At 36.7% G+C, this 17,775-nt stretch overlaps 1 protein-coding gene across 2 annotated transcripts in view; it reads right to left on the bottom strand.

The window, feature by feature from the left end:
• LOC133520635 (protein roadkill) overlaps positions 1-17,775 on the bottom strand; it is a 69,094-nt gene that overhangs the window by 43,455 nt on the left and 7,864 nt on the right. For both annotated transcript variants that reach the window (XM_061855174.1, XM_061855172.1), the window contains exon 2: positions 1,924-1,958. The gene's annotated coding sequence lies outside the window, so the exon portion shown is untranslated. The remainder of the gene's footprint in view (positions 1-1,923; positions 1,959-17,775) is intronic.

Genomic DNA, 17,775 nt, shown 5'->3' with positions numbered 1-17,775 from the left:
AACATTCGACTCGACTCTACTTACAATTAAGTTGTATTTTTTTTATTATTATTTAGGTATATCTATCCTTTTTATTTTCGCTTTTATCAGGCATCGGTATCAAACATAGGATAAGACATGGTGGGAAGGGATACGGAAGTACAGTAAGACCAAAATGAAGGGATTTGTGGGTATATTGACTATTTTGTAATTTGTATTAAATCTGTGACAAACACTGGCATTACTACTAAAAAAATATTTTTCTCTCACGATCAATTATTGACGCCGCGACACCAACCGTTTAATTATCGTGTAATGGATATCAATTTCGGTAGGTTTTTCGGTACCGGCTCGGTGGCTCTCGCCGCTCTCGCGGGTGAGAAAGCTCCCGACCCAGCGTGCGCCGGCGCCGGTGAAACAGCGCCAACGTAGATTACCTCATACAGACTCTGCGTTATGATACAATGGGTCACCAGTGCACCACTCAGTCGCATCCCACACTATTCTATATTACCAAGTGTACATTTAGATAAGTGCGCATGAGGCGTAAACGTGGATGAAATTAAAATAGCCGTTGTGTTGTTAGATATTATGTTAGTGCTCATAAATAGTGACCACGAGGAGTCTTACATACTACATCTAGAGGGTTCGTGATCAGTGAGCGCCACGCACGCTTTTACAAGATAGCACAAACTTTCAGAAACTCCCTACAAGTAACCTGCACCATAGTGAAAGTACTTGCACCGGCTGATCAAAATATTCACCACTAAACCTATCAAGGCGAGTAGAAAACGTAAAATAACGTAAACAAGCACTATATTCATACATGCAAAGTTATGCATATAAATACGCTAATAGTTTTGTTAATAGTTGTGTAGAATAAACAGTAAAGACAAAAGGCGGAACGCTCCAGTGAAAGTGCATCGCGGTTGTTGCGCTTGCGAATCGCATTCAGAGCATTTTTCAGCCGCGTGGAGAGAGGGAGAGAAACGTAAGAAAGCGCCAGCAAACGGGCGAAGGTATAGTAAAATTTGAAAGCGCAACACAATAGCGCGTTGTCGAAATTGGAAAGTTGAGCGCGTCCATTGCATAAGAGCTCTTACGGGCGGCGTGACGCTGTCGAAAGGTACTGGTGTGACGTCACCGGCACGAAAGTGCATCGGCCACGCGCCCCTCCCGGCGCGCTACACGTGCGCTGCACTGCTTCCTGCATCGGAGGACTTTCTATTGGGAAACCGCTGCGCTCTCCAACAGGGTTGCCAGGTGAAGCGTATCATATGTATCATAACTTTGAATCACGTACGATGTACGATCAAATTCAAACATACGTAATGCTATTTAGACGTCTAGTACTCAAATTTATAGAAAAGTTTTGCTGGGAAATAATAAATATTCTTATACCTATATAACGCCGCGATACAAAAGTCTTATTATGTTGTTTGTTTTGTTAATTTTCATGCGTAAATTGTTTAAAATTCCCTTCAACACAAACTTCAGCAAGTCGTTTGGCACCGGCGCCAAATTGTAATGTTTCAAAATGGTAAACACCGACTTATAAACGTAGTCATTCCGATATTTTTTTTGTAAAAGTTTAAAATCTTCTTATAAATATGTGTCAATGTGACATTAGAGCTGGTATTCAAAATATTTTTCTAGTTTAGGTGTTTCATCTGGAATGATAATTTTAAATATTCGGTACGATAATCCACTTGCACCACCCTGGCAACCCGACTCTCCACCGTCGGTTGGGAAACTCGACTCTCACGCGACGCAACACGAAAGGAGATGCATCTGATTGAGCAATGACGCAGCCAACATTACAGTGCCATGAGCTTGCGTAACAGCACTAAGTACACCATGGTGGCTTGAATCCCGTGTCCGTTCAGGTGACTGCACAAAGATAATAATGATGTGAACATGGTGTTTAATACTTAGAATACTTACACAACACTACCACTCTCGGCTGGTTCGTCAATGTTCTGAAACAATAAAAAAATACTATTTAGACGACCCATCTGGCTTAGTCGGTATTGACCCTGCTATAAAGCCGATGGTCCTGGTAATCCTGCATTGGCAGAATGGCTGCATTTTAATCACCTGTCACTATGCCTGTCACTTTCGCACTTAAATACTTGTTAGAACGTGACAGGCATGGTGACAGAAGATAAAAATGCGACCGTGCTTAGCCCGCTGGTTTCAAATCCCGGTAAGGCCATTAATTTGTCTGATGAGCAGGGATATTTTTTCTGGAGTCATGGATGTTTTCTATGTATTTAAGTATTTATCAATATTTATATCGTTGTAAAAATACCCACAACAATATTTAAAGTATTAGACATAGTTGAAGCCAAGACTCAAGAAGACAATAATGAACCTGAGCGATTACATTAATAACTAAAACTATTAGGCCCGTTCACTGCTCAATACTACCCGGATTTAACATACTAATTTTAAAATACATTTCCGTAGACAAAAAGGTCAAAGCGATGCTACTTTGTGTCAGTTAAAACTGCCAAAACGAATGTGGTCAACCAGGCGATGCATTAACAGTGAAACTTTAGAAAGGCCAAGTTCCAATTCATTAGCAAGCTGTCTTCTTGTTGTGTTCTCAAGTCGGTTTCTAAAAATCTATCGCTGAAGAATTTTCGAGTGTTACGTTTTATGAAGCTGAAGGCCTGTTATGATTTGGTCATTTTACTCACTCATCGATGTGGATACGATATCTGTCAATTATAGACTTAATCATGTCAAATACCGAAGGCGAAAATATCGACGGCGATAAAAATAGCCGAGCTGCATTCAATATATCTAAATGACCTTAACACAATAATGACAATACGTTTAAATGCTAACAAAATCTGTCGAGGTATCAGTAATTATAAAATTGATGTCACGATAATAGGTAGAGTTTGTGCTCATTACCAGCTTGGAATCAATATAAGCCGCCTTGACATTATTTGCTTTTACAGGCCGACGGATGCGTGTGTCAACTACAATGTGTTACAGTCATAAGTCATAACATTCTAGGGTAAAAGTTAAACAACAATTATCTGATGATAGAAAATAACCGAAATAAAAAGGTGCCTTTATTAATGTGTACATCCGCCATCAGAAATATCGGAGCGGCCAAGGTGTTCAGAAGTATCTAAAGATGTTAAAGTGTTCACTTGTTCAGAAATTCCTGAGCACTGTGATTGCTTCGATATGTCTCATTGCGACTGTACACAGGCATCAAGAGTAGATTAGACTAATCTACCATTCCTACCAATCATTATATACCTATGCCAGAAACACGTTTGTTTTATTAAGTAGGTATATTTATAACTAGCGACCCGTCCAGCTTCGCACGGGTTAACAAATTACATTTAAACTTCCTCAAGAATCACTCTATTGATAGGTAAACACCGCATGAAAATCTGTTCAGTAGTTTTTGAGTTTATCGCGAACATGTAGACAGACGTGGCGGGAGAGGTGTAGTGATTATATTAAATAAGATTAGGTACTGCGCTTATAGCAAACAAAAGTAGAAATATAGTTTATAGCTTTACTTATTATAACATGGGTATATTTTTTATATAATACAGTCTATAAATAAAATGTGATTTTAAATAACCGTCATTTTCATTCCTTTGTATAAATCTCACACTTGGTTGTTTTTATTTAAAAACCAAACACTAAAACAATAGCATCATCGATAAGTTCGTGTAAACCTCATAAAAAGATTTCCTCAGATAGGTACAGATTAAGATTTGAAATAGTGTTATGTGAAGATGGAGAAAACCAGGAACAATTACTAGGCGACAAATGCTTGCTTTCTTGCGCGCGAATGTGCGTCCCGGTGCGGCGTTCTCATCATCACACGACTTTCGCCTTTTACTTTTTCAGTACAGTTCTTTCAATCATACTTTTGCAGTATTAGCCGCACATAATTTAAATAAAAGTACCTATATTATATCCCCGTAAATTCTAATGTAATGTATTAACAATCGAGATTATAAATGCTATGAATACGTGATTATAACAAATTTGCTAACAAAACAAGCGTCACTGAGTAGTTACATATTTAAAATAATAAACAAAATGTACAAAAGGCATAATAATAATTAATTTATTGATTTTGAAGACAGCAGGATACGTTGTAAAATGTAAACTAGAAATCTATATGTAGGTGAAAAAAACTGATTGCTTACACTAGACTAGAAGAGTAATATTTATTAGGTAATTTTATTACTCAACGATGTTCAGATTAATTAGTCCGTTGGATTAAAGTCTTGTGACAAAAGATATTTTTAGCAATATGCCAAAGTCGTGAATAATCAGTGGCAGCGATTACTATTGATCAATAAGTGTGTGAAAAAATGGGGTTTTGAGGCGGGAGTCTCCTACATTTTGACCTCGTTCGCACTTCAATATGTACTCTATCGGAAAGTAGGAGAGTATACAATGCAATAATGCAGCATAACCCAAAACTCTTGACACGTTTTATTAAAACGATTTAATCTCTACACAAATATTTATAGAGTCGATATTTCTTTATAACGCAATGTCGTTTGCGGAGTAGGCTGAAGAGAACGCACAAATACCCGTACATCACCAAGATTCATTAACTCATCGTCACGAGAAGTTGATTTGCGATATTGAATCATATTTGTATTCCGCTTTAGATCTAAAATATTGTTGAAAGGAATGGCGACATCTTATGTTAATAAATGGTGTTACGCACGTTACATAAAGCGTAGGACACACAGTTTAGCTCAGGCTGAACAGTTTCCCATAACTTGCTGGGCGCTTGCGTGTCGACTACTCAGGAGAACTAGTATCATTCTGACCTCGTCGTTCACAATAACATAGGCATTGGCAATCTCATTATACTGGTTATGGTTAGCTAGAGCCAAACGTTCGGTAAGCGTTTATAATAACGCCCCAGTGCGTGCTGACCCGAGCTGAAGTGAGAACAATGTAGAGAATAGATTAGGCAATCGAGTCCATTCTTATTAAAATGTGCCATTCCGTAGAAAGTGGCACAAGTTGTGTGTTACACACAAAATCATCGACATCATGTGCTAACCCTCTCAAGACATTTTTGATGTAATTTAGGTAACGTAATTAACTCTACAAGTGTAATATAAATTGAATTTACAATGAGAACGAGCTCACAAATAGGTCAGGAAAGTTGGTGATGAAATTCATTTACTATCTCTACCTGAAAATATTGTAAATAATTATTTAACAAAATGATCAGCAATTTCTTACAAATTGAGGACATCACATAATTCACATACAATAAGAATTTTTTGGATATCATACGAGTACATAGGTGTCCTTCGTCGGAAACGAATAGCACAAATCGAAAGACATTTCGTAGGTTGTACAAATGTACATGCGTTTCCTAGTATGGGCCAGAATTCGAAACCATCGTGATGAAATTTACAAGCGGCTATAAATATACGTTATAGTACAGGCATATTAAATAAGAAAGAACCTTAAGTAATAGAAAAGCGTGCACCGAAAGGTTTCGAATGAAAGTTAGAATTTATCGCGGTGTTAGATAGTTTCCTGGGTAATAAACAGAATCGGAAAAGCGAGCGGATTGCAACTTTCTATTAGAACAGATAGTGAACAAAAGTTACGATGTCTTATGATATAACCAACTTGCGGCGCTCCCGGTGCCAACAGAGATTACATAATAAGCAGCAGAAATGTCACTCTAAAGCACCCGTTCCCGAATTACAATGGATGGTACTGATTGCGTGCGGTAAACAAAGTTTACAGTACATATGGGGCTACTTTATAGCACTAGTGCGAGAAGTAGCATATTACGTTACTGTGTCGAAGACTTAAAGGGCCATATGTACTGTAAAACGTTGTACGATACATGTGCGAATAGGTAATTCGCAACTCGTGTCGATTTAAAACACTCCCTTCGGTCGTGTTTTAATTTATCGCCACTCGTTTCGAATTTCCTATTTTTCGCACTTGTATCGTAATGTACTATTCTACGCTGTAGGTTCGTGCCCTTCTCTCACTCTCACTGAGTATAAGCGTGAGCGAGATGAATCATGATTATAATTTTAATTTGTTGTAAGTAACAACAAAAAAGGTAATCGACTAGTCCCCTCAAAAATAGAATTGCGCATTTTTAGAAGCAATTTTCATATTTTTAGCTTTTGTGCATAAATTATTTCAATTTTTTAAATCTATGATAGTGATTTTTTTTCTATTGAGCGAAAATCAAAAAATCGGGATTCGAATTGATGAAATCCTCAAGATTGCTAATTAAATTTTTGGCAACCGATCTAAAAAAGCGGTACGATTTTTCAAATACTTCACTTTCTGAACCTAGGGCACCTTAATTAAGCGATTATTTTAGACAATAATATCTCTTTATTGTCTAAAAATTTTGAGCAAATTTCACCTAGATAAACGTCAATGACTGCAATGTTGAGCACGAATATTTATTCCCGAGTTATGAATATTATCTATCTAAGTATGTATATCTTCGCCTAGTAGTACCCATAGTACAAGCTTACCTTTAGTTTGGGACTAGGTCGATCTGTGTAAGATTTCCCCCAACATATTTACATAAGTATATAAAAAATCACTAACTAATAGCTATAGTAGTAAAAGGATTCGTCCCTAAATATAAGTGAGTGCATATCTACTACATCAGTAATATCGTACATCGTCTTTTACATAGCGTAGTTGAAATGACGGGCGGGACGGTTGCCCGTTCGTGTGCACGGGTCTTCGCAAATAAAATCGGCTACGCGAGCCACTTGCGAGCACACACGAACGTATTCAAGTCGCCGTGGTCGAAACCGGCCGGGAAAGTATATATATATATGAAATGAACAGCCAATTTCAGTTGGAATGATATTATGGATCTCAAAGTACCTTCCTTAAAATCTATAGGTAATCTTTAAACTCAAATAGGCTGCCAATTGCTGCGATATTATCAATGTATAACAATATTCATAAACGATGTCATTTATTATTCATTTAAAATGGTGTATAAGTTGTTGTAATTTTTAATCTTTGGAACCAGCACTGCACCACAGGCTTGGGGTGCACACAATACCTGGGAAGGAGAGATGCAGCTGAGAAATTGCTCAACGATTTCACGCCCCATTTGACCGGCACAATACGAGAGCTCAGGAATCCAAGCTCTGCTCATAACCACGAATCACTTTATTACGTTACGATTACAATTATCTTTACGTTACACGTTTTTAGGTGCATTTTCGTCTTTTTTATAGGACGATACTGTACGAGTTTTGGTATTAAGAGGAGTTAGTTGCCTATTATTGGTGGTTTCAAATTCATGGCAAAAGACAATATATACTCTTTGCCTATGCTCCACTGACAAACTAATATGGTCAAACTATACTCGTATAATGCACTCGGACGACAGGATTGCATTATCTGCTGGGGATCAGATGAGTTTCTATGACAAAATGTAAAGGCAAAAAGCATTTATCGAGATTCTATGAGAAAAAGCTTTCCTTTGCTTTGCTCCAAAAGTGCAATCACTTGAAGTCCGTTATGGGCGTCCACCACGCGAGTCAAGAGATATAAACAAATCCACGGCATTAGAAACTTGCAAAACTAGCTGTTGCAAGTTATGAATATCTAAGAAGCAATCTGGCCATGCCGCGTTCTCTAGCAAAGTACTGGCTGGTAAATTGCAAGAGATCGCTGCGAGAAATACGTTCACCGTCCTAGATGCGCGGTACTTTCGTTTTGAAATCGGCGCGTACAATTGGCCGTGGTGAGACAGAAGCGAGGGGCTTTATTGGTGTCACTTGGCGAGTGTAGGCTAAACGAACGTTCCAGTATAAGTGCTCTTTTCGGTAGAAAATTGCTATGGGTACTGAGGTTACAGTTACATTGGTTCGTCTGAAAGTTCTATTCGCCTGCGCTATGTAAGCATTGGAGATACACGGTTTGCTGTGAGCTGAACGGTGGCGGAACGCATTCCATACACTCTAATATGTATGCCAAAACTGCCTTATGCAGTTTCCTGGAGCAAATTGAGTGGGAAGCGGAATCCTGACTTGACGATGACTTGAGTTGAATTTGAGCACGTTAAAGTGATTACAATACGAGTTTTATACGACTTCTACATTTACGTAGGCTATAATATTAAACTGCATCTCGAGGTATTTTTTATAGAAAACATCGAATGTTTTTTAAACCAACGAAAATTTCTAAACCCATTTAGGCAGGCAGGCAGACCGTGGGCAGTCGTCCTAAATAGATCTTCTAAAAATAATATAAGTGAAAAGAAAGTTGTGCTAAAAGCAGACTGCTGTAGAATTATTTTCTATAATTATCGTCTTCGCTGTTTTATCTGCAACTTAGTCATAAAATATTGCGTATCGTATATATTGACAATTCATAAAACACATCGCATGAATATGACTGTGTATACTCGGCAAATTTCAGCAAGCGATTGAATAATACTCGTATGTGTTCTCATTTGCCTGCGCACGAAAGCGAGCCGCTGCTGTTGCAATTTGCAAAACAGTCACATAGAGTATGTGACATAATGTGACATGCGAGCTTGAATGACGTTTCAGTAAGCTTATAGATTAGAAAGGTTTCGCACGTGGATTTTAATAATAATTCAGCCTATGTTCGTCCCACTGCTGGTCCCAGGCTTCATCTCATGCGCGAGAGTTTGGGCTATAACCTCATGTTTGCCCAATGCGGGTTGGGGAACCTATGAATATATTCGCTGATGTATGCTGGTTATTTCACAATGTCCTTCACCAAAAACTAATGGTAAATATCAAAAGATGTTCCGTACATAAGTTCCGAAAAACTCATTGATACGAGCCAGGATTTGAACCCTCCGGATTCAAAGTCGGATGTCATATCTTTTCGGCCACCACAGCTTAATTAAAACTTGAATTGGATTTTAAATATCGTGACATTAAAAGTTGGCTTGCCTAACAATACTTATCGAGCATCAGAGATAAGCGCAGCGATTTCACAAATTTCACTGGCACGTTAGTAAGTATATGTATCTACATAGCGATATCATCAGCATGCACACTGTTAGCCCCATTGTATCATAATACTCATCATTATGAACATTACATTAAGCGAATTCAGGAACCATTTAGTTTAAATTTACTTACATACACCGTACCGGCCAATAATATATCACCTCTCATGTTTTTACGATAGAACTTCGTTTTTATATTTGTAAGTAATTTCTACCTCACTTTTTTAGCTACTTTAGTAGTAGGCCTTTGTGCGAGCGATTAGAATAATTGGTGTCATGTAATATAGGTTTTTTTTTTTAAATATATAGACAACATATTTTATTAGAGCTTTTTTAGTAATATGCTGAGTCTCCTATTGTAATTCACATTATTTCATTGCAGTTGTATAAAATGACTAGTAAAATATGCAGTCTACAAACTAACTATATTGTTTGCTCTATACAGGCTCATACAAAAAAAAACATAAAGGTGATATATTATTGGCCGGTACTGTAAATATCAATGTTTTTATACTGATTGAATTTATTTTTAGTCAAGCATTCAAAGTCATTATCTATGGTGCGATAAAGATCTGCATGACTTTGATACAGATAGTAGGTAAGTACCTATTCATTAGTTAAAGGTTAAATTTTCTAAGAAACACGAAATTAGAATTTCTAATCTTGATGGGCGAAAACTTGTCATGACGTAGACATAGACCTAATACCTATGTTTATCTGTTACAGATTACGTACGCGAGTAGGTATACTATAATACTAATGCCACGTTATTCATTTCACTATTTTGGAATTTATTGCATATGGACATATTTTAGTCATCATTTTAGACGCCGAAGGATTAACATATGAGTAAGTAATAAGTATATTCGTAGAAAAGTAAATCATACAATTGATATAAACCTAAAACAGTCACACTACAATTTGAACGCAATTTTATGAAAAGGTCATTAACTCATAAATATGTAATACTTTATCTTAAAAATATTTAGACACTTGTCGGTAATTAATTAATTTCAGATTCTGATTCAGACATGCTGTACTGGCATACTTTTAAACTTAAGGTAAATTAGTTTTCTATAAGACTGGAGGAAAAGCTTGGATGAGTGTTGCAAGAAATAGACCAGAATGGAAGACTTTGGAAGAGACCTTCGTCAAGGGACGAGTTGGAGTTGCCGATGGAAATGATAAATAAATATACTTACAAATGTAAAAACTTCAATAATAAAGGCTATTTTTATTTATTTTTATTTTAGTTTTCTATAATAATAATAACACAAAATGATTTAAACTGATTTAGTTGGTATGCGCTACATTTCATAGTGTAGCGGTCTCTCCCTGATGTAGGTTAGGTAACCTAGATCAGGTCGACATCGACATCGCCGGTATCGAGCGCGTCCGATGTTAACCTACATCTGTGGCACATGGGCAAATATTTCACGCAACCTCCTATAACTTGTTTATACTCGCTCGGAATGTGAGCTTTATTTCGCTTAGCGTTACGTACATTTTGAGAGTAGATGATGTGAAGCAATACGGTTAGGTGAAGGTTTACATCGATATGCAGCAACAGAGCGGGGTCGAGCGGAGAGCAACCGTAGCACACATTAAATTTCGTGACCCGGCCCCCCCCCTCTTCTATGCTCGAGCCTATCGGACTGTTCAACGTTTTAAAGGTATGTTACAAAGTTGGTTTCAAATTATTTTGTATAAGGAACAACGAAATTGAGGACCAAATCCTTAAGAAAGATAATAGATAAGTTATTTTTGAATGACATCAACTACTCCTAGATGCTGTGTAACGATCCCAGAATTGTTGAGGTCAAGTAATTTTACCTAGTATACACTCAACGTCGGACATTTGCATAAATCGGATTGAAGCGATTGCAGTTATTAGCAAATCAAACATGTTTAATAAACTTTTGACACCTTTACAGTCAAGTGTAAAAATATGGATAGACACAAGTTGCTCAAAAATATGTCCCGTAGACCCTATGACGGAATTAAGAGCTACGGGAGTTTTTGAGTAAGTTGTATTATGCAACCAAATAGACTTAAATGTACAAAAACCATATTGAGTGACCCTTGAACCCAAAAAAATCAAACCGCGCGTTTTAAGGATGCTGCATTATGTGTACATTTAAGAGCATTCGATTTTCTTCTTACTGCAGTATTTTAATCTTCGTCACACTACAGGATAATGCTTAGATAAGTAAATATTCTTTATACATTTTACATGCATAAATACAAATATATTTTAAAGGAAAATGGAACCAGGTAACAACAGGCGGTCTTATCGTTAAATAAAAACCGGCCAAGAGCATGTCGGGCCACGCTCAGTGTAGGGTTCCGTAGTTACTCTTCCGTCACAATAAGCTAAACTGGACCTTAAAGTATAGTAAATTGTTAACCAAGGGATGAAACGGTACCTTTCACCCGAGTTAAACAAATAGGCAAATTTGCATCATCAGTACCTAATTAAATTAAGTCTTTTTACTATGAAGGGAAAACTTTTTGCGATAACTCAAAAACAGCTAAACTGATCATGTCCGCTATAGTTTTCATTTAATGTCTTTCTTAAGCTCTACTTCCACGATTTTTTTCATATTTTTGGACCTATGGTTCAAAAGTTAGAGGGGGGGGGGGACACATTTTTTTTTCTCTTTCGGATAAATTATCTCCGAATATATTCACTTTATCAAGAGATGTTTGTTGAAGACCCCTATTAGTTTTGAAAGACCTTTCCAACGATATCCCACACTGTAGGGTTGAAGCAAAAAAAATGTTCACCCCCACTTTACGTGTAGGGGTATTTTTAGATTTTATTGTACGACTTTGTCGGCTTTATTGATTTATATATCCATGCCTTTCAGCTTTCTAGCACTAACGACCACGAAGCAAAGCCTCGGACAGACAGACAGACAGACGGACATGGCGAAACTATAAGGGTTCCTAGTTGACTACGGAACCCTAAAAACGTCCCATCGAAAATTCGGCATTTGATCAAACATACTTTTTAACATTTACGTATTCTGAGACTTGGACGTATGAATAAAAGTCATAGTGACCATTTGGCCAGTTTAAGAAGAAAACAATTTGATATTTAGGTATTTTCATACTAAGTTGTTTTGAAATTTAGGACATAATATAAAGATTATGATGTTTTGGGCATTATGTTATTTAGGTGCAATGAAACCAAAGCAAACATGGGTTCAAATTTTATTTCAATATTAATGGCCGGTTAATGGCGATTACATGATAGTTGATACATGATTTTTATAGCAAGCCTGCCGCATGGTCCAGCGAGTGGTGCGCCCGGGCCGCAGGGTCGACGCCCGGCCCGCTGCTGTTACACTACCACCAATCGATAACCTGATTTGCACACTTGTCATCGTCATGAATCATGCGATATCACACACCCAGTCTAGTACCCCTCCCTTTTTAGCGCTGAATTATTAAACAAAACAACAGGACAATTGTGTAACAAAACTTCTAAATACCAGGATTGGTTTAAGACGCTAAACAGAGCTAGATATGAAATGAAATATGTTTTGTATAGTCGACGTCAATGATATGTTATTGTTATCGTTACTTTATTATTAATTTGTGGAAAGGCGAAAGATATTTGACGTGATCCTACATTGAAGAGAAGAGCTTGTACCTATGATTAATGTGACCTCCGAGCTCATATTTAAAATATCTTGTGTATTATTATTATTCTTTATGATATAGGAGGCAAACGTCTGCGGATTACCTGATGGTAAGCGATTACCGCCGCCCATGGACACCCACAACACCAGAGGGGTTGTAAGTGTGTTGCCGGCATTTAAGATGGGAGTAGGTACGCTCTTTTCTTGAAGGTTTATTTTAATTTTGGTATGTGTTATTCAACTGATTTACTTTACAGTTGTTTTGTTACGCTACGGTTACGAATAAAAAGTAAATAAAAAGTTTGTAATCAATAAAATACCTTGCAAGTTTGAACAGAGTTCAATTGCTTATAGGTACTTGTTAGAACATTCCATTGTTAACGAACATTCAATAAATTTTCCAAGACTTCAAGTGTCCAATTTCTGCTAAAGATGTATGCTTTGCTCGGCTTTAATGACTATATAGTGGCTAAATTTATATCGCTAGTTTTCTTCACTGTACCAACCGTTGTCGTAATAGGCAAATTAACTGCCTCTTTCTAGAATGCTAATTGCAGCTTAATGATTACTGTGAAAGCGCAATTAAATTTAAAAATTGCGTGTTTTCAAATTGTATATTAGATTAGACAGTCGCTTTGTCATCTTTACATATTCAATGAATAGAAAATATAATTGGCGCTACCGAATTAGGCTAACTAGGTATTCTTTTAAAGTACATACCTAAAGATACTTCATTCGATAGTCCGATACATATAAAAATCAATCGCATATTTCACACTTTTTCACGTACAACGACGTTTTTCACGTTTAGTTGAGTTAGAATAATCTTAATTTGTCACGATTTGTCCTCATTTAAAAAGATAGTGATATAAGTCGACATACTTTCCTTAACATGTAAAATATCAAGCTAAGTGGATCAGTCGATGTGATATTGAGAATCAACTTGGAAGGGCACATACATAAAAGTAATGAAGGTAGCATAAATAAAAGCTAGTAAAAGGTCGACAGTACAACATAGTTGTATAAACATCAGCATTTAATGAAAGTAGGTAAGCTCTCATTTAACTTCAACCTAGTTGCATAAAGGCGGGCTTCTAAAAAGTGGACATTTTAATTAACGGTCAGGGCTTATGGTACCTATATTAAACTGTTAACGCGACAGTATTGACGGCTCTTCTTTTTTATTAGAGTCAGATCGATTCAACAAACATGCCTATGAATGGATAGAATGAGTGAATAAAAGCATATACGAGGGTAAAATTTACCTGTGAAAATAAAATAGTTTCTGCTTTTACAGTTTTTGTCATGTTTTGACTAGTGTACGTATAACTCCGGGGTATGGTTAATTGGCTATCATTTTACCATTAGTTCCTAGTTTTTTCTACTCAGCTGTCTAGAAAACGTTTGTTTCGTTAAAATGTGTATCTGTTTCGATGAGCTATATCTATGAACTCATAAATAAACCCTTCTTCCAACAACTTGTTTCTTTAGAAAAAAAATTCAGCACAACAAGACACTTTCAGCCTTACCGCACGATGGATTTTTTAAATTATTATGGAAATAAGTATGAAAAGAGATGAATTGGGGAGCATGCACCGGGTGCGCGACAATGCAAGGCGTCCAGGCCAGTGCAATCCGAGGTCGACGGCCTCGGCCGGCGCGGGATACTGACCCGTCCGTACATTACAAACTCACTACGTTGCCCAATATAAACCGTAACTTTTAATTGAATTTCACATGTCGATGCTAATGATGTGACGAATTTGTTTTAAAACGCCGTATTTAAAAGCGGGCGCGTCAAGTACTTACATTGGACTTATGAATGACCGTGCCGTCACCGCCGTCCATACAAGTATTTTTTGTGTATAGCGCTAAACATTATAATTATTGTTTGATATTTAAGAGCCCGGTAACGATTTTAGAGCAAAAATGTAAAATTGATTGATTTAGTCGTTGAAATTGTACACCCTTTGTTACGTAATATCGAAATAACAAGTATTGGTTTCTATTAGCACGTCTTCTCGTCTTGCCTTTTAATGATGAAGTCGCAAGCGTGCGTCCCCGTTAATACATATGTGACAAGAAGGGACAGTTTTTAAAAATTCATCAAATAATTATAGTGGTAAATTATACAAAATGATGTATAAGAACAGTTTCAGCATAAGTTGTAGATTGTTTAAGTATCAATATTACGTTGAAATTAAGTCGATTTTCAGAGAAATTGTCACTTGTTTTAAAGTAATATCTGGACAAAATTGATTTCATCTAACTTTCATTAACACTACTTCAAATTTATAATTTTAAAAATGTAGTTTATTAAAGTTGAAGTACATACAGGATATGTGTGATGCAAAATTACCATTTTTAGCAGTCCAAATTTAACTAAATTTACATGTAAAACCGACAAAATCAGTGCTTTACGCGCGTTTACCTAAACGTCCATCAGAAAAAAAATCTGATGGACGAAATTCTGTTTTCAAAAAATTGATTTATTAAAATGAAAGATAACAAGACGTGCTAATAGGCCTGCGGTCGCAGCATGGTTCCATTTTTATCACTTGTCAGTATGCCCGTCATTTTCACAGTTACATACTTGTTAGAACGTGACAGGCATAGTGACAAATGATAAAGACCCGACCATCTTAGCCCTACAGTACTTGTTATTTCTAATAGTTGATTTCACCGACTAAATCTATCAATTTGACATTTTTGCGACTAAAATCGATAACGGCTTCTTGAAAGTGTTAATACATAAATAGAAGACAAACTATTAAATTGAAAATTTAAAAAAACCCCTTCGATATGCCAACAAAATCCATTTTATGCCAAAAATGTCTTACATCATACGGAGTATCTGAATCTATTGCACATTTTCGTTGTTTTTAATTTTTTGTTATTTTACTTTGTTACACATTGCAATTTAATGGATGACTGTCATTGGCCTTCTTTTATGTAAGCATTTATATGTTTAGTTATATGTACGGCTGTTGTTATCCTGAATACCAATAAAATAAAATAAAAAAACATTTTGGAAACGACCTGATACTCTTCAAACTGCCTCATTCATTTCTATGAAACATAGCTAAGAACAACTGCAAAAAACTCTCTTACGTAAAAAAAAAATCACAACGAAATCGGCCTCTCCGTTGGAGAGCTACGATGCTGCAGATGGACAGACAAACATATAAAAGACGGGCTTTTTGCGTCGGGGGTTAAAATGCAAGTCGTTGGAAAATAATTTCGGGGTGCGTTTACATGGAGCGTGCATGCATAATACAGTAGCGGAAAAAATCTATCATATTGTGATTTTTCTGTAAAATATTTCAAATTAGATGAAACCAAGAACTGAATTTGTTGATATCTAATCAAAAAAGGTTATATTGATTTATTCTCAACCAATTATACGCTAACAGGCCGGTACATATTTGGAAATTCAATTTGAATTTAGCGTCCGTCACTAGTAGTATTTAAGTCGATAAAAAGCGGCCAAGTGCGAGTCGGACTCGCCCATGAAGGGTTCCGTACCATTTATGACGTATTAAAAAAAACTACTTACTAGATCTGGTTCAAACCAATTTTCGGTGGAAGTTTGCATGGTAATGTATATCATATATTTTTTTTTGATTTTTCATTCTGTTATTTTAGAAGTTACAGGGGGGGGGGGACACATTTTTTCACTTTGGAAGTGTCTCTCGCGCAAACTATTCAGTTTAGAAAAAAATGATATTAAAAACCTCAATATCATTTTTAAAGACCTATACTGTTCGGAACAGATGGAATTACCTATGTACGACGTCCCGACAATGCTCGCTATGACCCCAAGTATCAGCTCCCTACAGTCAAACACGGCGGCGGCTCCCTTATGGTGTGGGGCTGTTTCAGTGCAAGTGGAGTTGGTCCTTTACATCGAATAAACGGCATTATGACGAAGGAAGTTTATGAAGGAATATTACAAGATGTGTTTCTTTCCTGGGCACGCCAAAATTTCGGCAGAGCGTTTATGTTTCAGCAACATAATGACCCGAAACATTCGTCTAATCTTGTTACACAATGGTTCAAAAAACGCAGAGTGAGGGTTTTGGAATGGCCCAGCCAAAGTCCGGACTTGAATCCTATAGAAAACTTATGGAAGGAGCTAGGTCGTCGTGTGAGTGCAAGAAATGTCAACGAAAGATTTGAACAATTAAAGGAAGAGTGGGAACGCATGTATTGTGTAATAATGTCCTATAATATTCATTTATTCCTAGTTCTTTCCTCGCGAAGTTGATTGCATCACTGTCCCGAAGATGCCAAGCTGTTCTTGATGCAAAGGGTTTCAGTACCAAGTACTAATCAAATATTTTGATTTTCAGTGCAGAATCTGTAACTTTTGTTGTTTTATTTATTAATAAACCACTTTTACCTATATTTCGAGTATTAGTTATTTTATGCACTTTTTAATAAACTCGTACAAAACGAGTTTCTTATATGGTGTCATACAAATGTAGTATATGATTTTACTCTCCATCTAAAGGACTTTCACATGATAATCGTTTAGGCAGCCTTAGTCGTTCTCATAAAAAAATACTTAAAAACCGGGCAAGTGCGAGTCGGACTCGCGCACGAAGGGTTCCGTACCATTATTTATAAAAACGGCAAAAAATATATTTTTTTTGTATGGGAGCCCCCTTTACATATTTATTTTATTCTGTTTTTAGTATTTGTTGTTATGGCGGGAACAAAAATACATCATCTGTGATAACTGTCTAGCTATTACGGTTCATGAGATACAGCCTAGTGACAGACGGACGGACGGACGGACGGACAGCGAAGTCTCAGTAATAGGGTCCCGTTTGACCCTTTGGGTACGGATCCCTAAAAAAACACAAATATGATAGATTATTTTCCACTACTGTATTTTACAATGTGTTTGGAGCAGCTATGGCGGAGCCGTTAACATATAAAGTACGATAAATCTTGTCGAAAAATCACCCCCATACCAATTGTTGTTCTCAACCATTTTCAAATTGTATCTCTTTAAAGGTTTTATGGGTAAATTAATATTTAACTGTCGAATTATCGGTCACACAGGTGTAAAAGAGGTGTCATTCGGGAGCTTAATGACTAGGGCGTAAACGACATTTCAAAACGATATAGGAG

This window comes from Cydia pomonella, chromosome 8, assembly GCF_033807575.1.
Source record: "Cydia pomonella isolate Wapato2018A chromosome 8, ilCydPomo1, whole genome shotgun sequence".
Classification (NCBI taxonomy): Eukaryota; Metazoa; Arthropoda; class Insecta; order Lepidoptera; family Tortricidae; genus Cydia; species Cydia pomonella.
This window is presented reverse-complemented; position numbering and strand designations above follow the sequence as displayed.